The following is a 6,112-nucleotide window of genomic DNA, read 5'->3' on the forward strand; positions in this document are numbered from 1 at the left end:
GGGGGGGGGAGAGGGGGAAGGGGGAGAGGCCTTGAGTCTAAAAAAGGTTGAGAAGCGCTGTTCTAGAATAAAAGGTTTTCCTCCTCTTGTTTTTGCAAGTTTAATATTTGTATGACATTCTAGAAGTTGTTAGCGTTGTTTTAACTGCAAGTAAAGAGAACACACACATAAAAGAGCATCTGAACTGAAGCAGATATGGACTTGTAACCCTGTTATAAAAAAATAATTAAGAATGTAGTGGAAAACATGATCTCATCAAAGTCTTTATCTTAATGCAGCAAAGTGGTGAAGACCAGAAGGTTCTTAAATGACACTGGTATCTAAATGCCTAATTAGATTTTCACCTTAAAGTTCTCAATTTGGTTGCAATCATCTTCAAGACACTATGGATCCTGGCACTTGATAACTATATTAACTAAACAGGTAACAAGAGACATGACTAATGACTGCCATCATATAGTTTTAAGCATCTGGAAATTCAGCCCTGTCATTAGGTATTAGCCTGGATAACATTTGTGCAGTACCCAATTTTCCATCATGCTATAAGCATCACTGACTTTACAGATCAAAGAGCAAGATCACAACCAGTTAAAACCCTAAACATGTAAAACACTTAGGTCCTTGGGAAATCCCACATAATTTGGCATTTTATGTTCATATACATTAGGCATTTACAGTGCAATGAATCCCACAAAACTATTTACATCCATTATTATCAGTAATAACATATAAAAATACTAATTTAATGCAGTACCCTTCTACTGGTCAAAACTTATTCGGCCCTACTGTGCTAGGTACTGTCATTTATTATACTCTGATACAGTCTCAGCCCCAAAGAACGTCACAATTTAATGTAGTTGCTCACATAGAAGCGTTTGTCATGGAACATAGATGGGGATAGACTGGAAAGTTTTGCTGAAATAGGTATGTCAGCTGGGAGTGTGAAAAGATGATGCTCGCAGCTGATAAAGCATTGCTGGCAAAACCCTAGATACAGAAGAGTTCCAGCTGCTTAGCTTATGTCATTCAGGGAGATGGTATAATTGTGCAGTAACTCCCCTTCTAGCTGCATATACTATCTTTACACTAGAGGGCTCTGCCAGGGTAGCTAGCACTGGCATAGTTATAGTGGTAGAGATTGCATAGTATAGACACGAGCCTGGAATATTGTTATTTCCGATTTTCTCTTACCTACTTCATAGGGAGAATAAGATTCAATAACTTCATATCAGGGACTAAAATGTAATACGAGCAATGTTATGACTCAAAAGGCAGTTTAAAAAAATAACCTCATTTTTCCAATTCTTTGAACTATGACTATGCATGAGCTTCTTTTATAAGTTTTCTATGTTTCTTTTCCATGTGCCATTTTATACATACTTCAGAAAATCTTAATAATAAAACCTAGCACTCTTCACACACTACTGTACATCATTAAAAGTCTCTTGTGGATTAAACTGTAATTAGTTATAATGAAAATTGCTGAAAAATCTTCAACAGGATAAAACAGCTTCTGCTATGTTAACTGCTTTTAAAACCAACTTTTCCATGTGTTTTACATACAAATGGTTTATTCAATACAGAAGTTGCATTATTTGAACAAAAAAAAATTCTACACTGCACAATCCAATTAGTATCACCATTATACACAAGCTCATTCAAAACAACATAGTCCTTTGTAAGTTGCTGCCCTTGGCATATAAGGATGCATTTTCAAAGCTAGCTGCTCAAGAAGATTCAAGACATGAAAAGCTGTGGGATCATTACTCCAGGAAAAAAAATGTACTGCAAGTACTAGCAATAGTACAAATTATAATTTGTATTCTATTTTTAATTTGCCATGAATTCCTTGAAATCCTTATTAGGAAGGGACAATGGACTGAAAAAACAGTATTTTAGTTATACCAGAGTTCATGCATCTCTAGAGCTACATCTTGGTCCCCAAGGGAAGGGTGGGGAGGGGAGACATTTTGTACCACCCTGCTTCCCAACAGTAACTGTCTGTGCAGTAATGAAGTTCTGCAGATCTCTGTTTTTGCTTAAATAATATCTCAGAAACTTGCCAGTTATGCAAGAGGTTCACTGAGATAAAACAGCAACCCAGATTGAGGTGGTAAGGTAAAAGAAAAATCACAAAACCTTTTACGGATTTTAATCCACAATCTCTATCTTTAGATTTAGTAGTCTGGAACATGTAGGAAAATCCAGGCAGAGATGCAACCACCAGGACTGCAATTCTGCAGACAACGTACTAATCATATTTCTGTCTGAAAACGCTTGCTACATGGCTTATGGTCCTTGTTTCGCTGTTGTGCTCAGGATCCTCGATTGCCAAAATGGTAAAGCATTTCCTTACACAAAGTATGGAAATTTGAGATTACCCTTTCCCTGTTGCAAGGCTGCCATGTAATGCTCTCTCTCTTATAACTGTAAAAAGATAACTTATTGGGCTCAATTTCCAAAATATAAAATATTTCAACCAAAAAAAAAAAAAAAAATCACGCTAGCACCTAAATTTGCTATCTAAATTAAGGCACCCAAATATGATTTTTTTAACATTTAAAATAGATACGTTATACATTTTTACTGCAGTAAACTTTTGGATAAGGGCACTAATTTTGTAACCATAATGGTAACTTGGACCAAGCTGTGGTGGTTTGATTTTTTTTAATAGCACTAGGAAAACTGTGGCTACTTTACCATTTCTCTTTATTCATTATGATGAATGGTAGTTCCCTAAATATTTTCAGTTACAAGGCATGTAATCTACCCAATAAGTGAAGAAGTTTGTTTAGAAAAAACTATTAAGCTATAGCAAATGTCCAAAATTACTTTCCATCAGCAGAACCATAAAAGGGCTCAAGACAGAAGTAGAATGTTTAACAGCTGGTCCCTTTCAACCTTCTGTAATTTTTACAGCTATTTTTTAGTGACGTTTTAGTGCACATAAACACAAGAGCCAAACTTTTTTAGAAACAGGGAATCATAGTGTGCCTATACAGTTCTACCAATTGGAAGCAGGCCTCATTTGCTGAGAACTATCACCACCTCTAACGCACAGAGGGGCAGGTTATACTTTGACTTCCATTACTTCTATCCCAGCACAGGATACTTAGGAAGTACTGCCCCAATCTAACAAAGCATTTAAGCACATATTCCTTCAACTATGTAAGTGAGCCTATTCAAGTCACTGAGATTCAGCATACACTTGGTGAACCACTGAACTAGGTCTCAGGACAAATTATTTCCAACACAGGTTATGCCGCTGACTACCTGTGTGACCTTGGGCAAGTCACTTCATCTTTTGATGCCTGTTTTTGCTGTTGCCTTATCTATTTACCATGCAACCACTTTGAAGTTCTAGATCAGGATTTTATTGTGATCATAAATCTCCTAAAAGCTACTTCAGTACAAACAGGAATTCTGGAACTATTCTTGTACTTAATTTTAAGCATATGCTTAAAGGCCTCTGTCCAGCAAAGCATATCTGACAACCAAAAGCAATACTCCCAAAAAATCAGTAATAATCACCAGGAGTAATTAGCCAGTTTTGACCAACCCTGAGTAAGTGTGAAAATAAGCTGGAGGCGCAGTTCTGTAGAAGAAATCAATTAGAGTATACTTGCAGGTAAAGAGTTAGCTTAGGGCACTTATGTCAGTGTCCTATTCAGGAGCAGAGAAGAGGCACACAGAAGCATAACAGAGGGACTGCGTTCAGAAGAAGTGTGGTTGGGGGAGCACTCTGCTCCAGAGAATGGGTAGATTTATAGAGACAAGGAGCTTCCCTTCAAGGAAATCAGTCACAGGTTGTTCTGATCCTGGAACGCCAGTACTGTACACTACTGATTTCCTGACTGATCTTCAAATACTCACTATTTCAAATGATACAAGCAAAATTCAGGGTGCATGGGCCCACTCAGGATCAAGTCAAAAGGATGCAAGAATGTATCTGTAACAACTGATCCATGTACATCCATTATAGGTGGAGTTTCATTATAAAAATATCTCTTGCAACAGACTGAACTTGGCCTACAAGATCCTTGCCAAAATTGTGCAAAAGGGCAAAGAGAAATGGAATTTCAATTGTTATACAATCTTATAGATGAAAAAGTTAGTTGTGCCTCATGCTTTCTGCATAGTGCTCTGTCTCCTTTCTTCCTGAAAATGAAAAATGTATACACTGTATTTGTACATGTAAACTTTGTGTGCATGAGAAACAACTTAGTTTGCACAACAAAACTTCTCTTTTAGCAGCCAGTCAAGATTTCGGATGCAGGAAAAAAAAAAAAAAAAAATCAGCAAATCAGCAATTCATACAAGACAAGACTAGCCCCTGAAATAAGTGCATGCTGTACATAACACAATGCATGAAAGGTACAGTAAGTGTATAGTATGTCAAGGAGTGCAAGCTTTCATATTTAGCTGGCGTACCAGACAACAGTGCATATTTCCCAGGCATTTAGAGCTCTTGCAGTCTTAACAGGATTCAAAGTTAAGGTTGACAACTTCATCTTTAATTCATGATACTGTGTCTCTTTTTCTTTTTATATTAACTATTAACAAAGCAGCATGCTAATAGCCTCAGTGTTGTATTCGCAGAGAGCACGCGCAATGCATGAATTGCGTACATTCCCCGGGAACACTGTTCTACATCTCCCAGTGAAAGTGCATCTGTACGTTTTGAATAGCAAGGCAGCACCAGATCTTGAAGACCACAGCAGTGAAATTACAACTATTGTAGAGGGGAGCAAAAAATGTACTCTGAAGTTACTCTCCCCAGAGAAAGTTTCTACCTACTTAGGTACCGTTCCTCTGGTTTTGAACTCAAATTATTTCTCCCTCTTGTAGTTCTCTACAGTTGCCTCAAACTTTATCTAGAAATTTGCAAAGGACTCAACACATCAGATTTTACCTTAAATTAACACTTCGTGTAGCATCCTTCCTTCCCCCAGCATCTCAGATCCTGCCTCACAAAAGGCCCCAGAGGTTGGGCAAACACAGCACCAGGAAAAACACAGTGTGAAAGGGATCTTTATGTGCATGTGTGAGGGCCCAGCGCTAATAGCTCAATGTGCTATTGACACATCACAGTGCAAACAGCCAAGACTTTTTCAACACAGCGCAAGTCCCCGCATCACTCTTAACTTTGCGTTTCCCAGATTCAGAGAATTTGAGAAGCAAACTGCCTGCATACGTATTTCAATGCATCTCTGGAAATCAATGTGGCCATTGGGGAGCGCCCATTCCTTTATGCCTGCAAACATCTGTTCTACACGCTACATGGGCCACAAAAAGAGAGGCAAGTGGCACATGCAGCGAGCCGGCCCACAACTTTTTGACAGCCACGTCCGTGGCTGCGCTCTCAATGGTAGCAGCCCAGGTACACGAACCTTGAGCTAATCCTCAGGCTCAGAATATATGTGCTAGTTAGAGACTGCATCTGGCATCACTGCAAAAATCAAAGCAGGTAGCAGGTTCCCCCTTCCACCCCCTTGGAAAGATGCACCTAGAAACCGCCCGGCCAGCAGAGGTCTGCCCAAACAAAACCCTGAGAGCAAAAGTGGGACCTGCCCTGGCCAAGTTCAGTGCAGGTGGGCACCCAGGGGCCCTGCAAAACCACCCGCTGTTGCCTGCTGGGGGGAAAGGGCAAGGGACAAGTTCATTTGCTTGGGGGGGGAGAAAAAAGTACCAGATCTGCCCCACAACCTCCCTAGTGCCTGCCGCCTGCCAGGGGCAGGAGCCCAAGCCAGCTGCCCACCCCCCAGCCCCTGGGGCTGTAACTACATGACAAGCCCGGGGAAGGGGCAGGGAACCGGTCTCCCCGCCGCTACGGGCAACTTCTAGCAGCCTCAACCTGCGGAGCGCGGGGTGAGCTCCGCTCCGCTCCGCTCCGGCCCCGCCCCGGCCCCGCGCGCGGCAGGAGGCGGCGGAGCAGGAATCACCTTGCCGTAGCTGTAGTAACCCAGGCACTGGGCGAAGTCCAGGCTGGCGGGGTCCCCGGGCAGGGCGCTGCCCGCGGCAGCCGGGTAAAATCTTACAGCCCTGCCGGCGGCGGGGCCCCCCCCCCGCCCCCCCCCCGCCCCCCTCCACACCCACCATCAGCAGTGCCTAC

General features: G+C 41.6%; 1 protein-coding gene across 1 annotated transcript in view; it reads right to left on the bottom strand.

The window, feature by feature from the left end:
* The window catches only part of TOX3 (TOX high mobility group box family member 3), a 106,176-nt gene extending 100,117 nt beyond the window's left edge, over nucleotides 1-6,059 (bottom strand). Inside the window, exon 1 of the mRNA XM_025204292.1 lies at nucleotides 5,943-6,059. The gene's annotated coding sequence lies outside the window, so the exon portion shown is untranslated. The remainder of the gene's footprint in view (nucleotides 1-5,942) is intronic.
* Between the last annotated feature and the right edge of the window lie 53 nt (nucleotides 6,060-6,112).

This window comes from Alligator sinensis, unplaced genomic scaffold (assembly GCF_000455745.1).
Source record: "Alligator sinensis unplaced genomic scaffold, ASM45574v1 scaffold173_3, whole genome shotgun sequence".
Taxonomy (NCBI): Eukaryota; Metazoa; Chordata; order Crocodylia; family Alligatoridae; genus Alligator; species Alligator sinensis.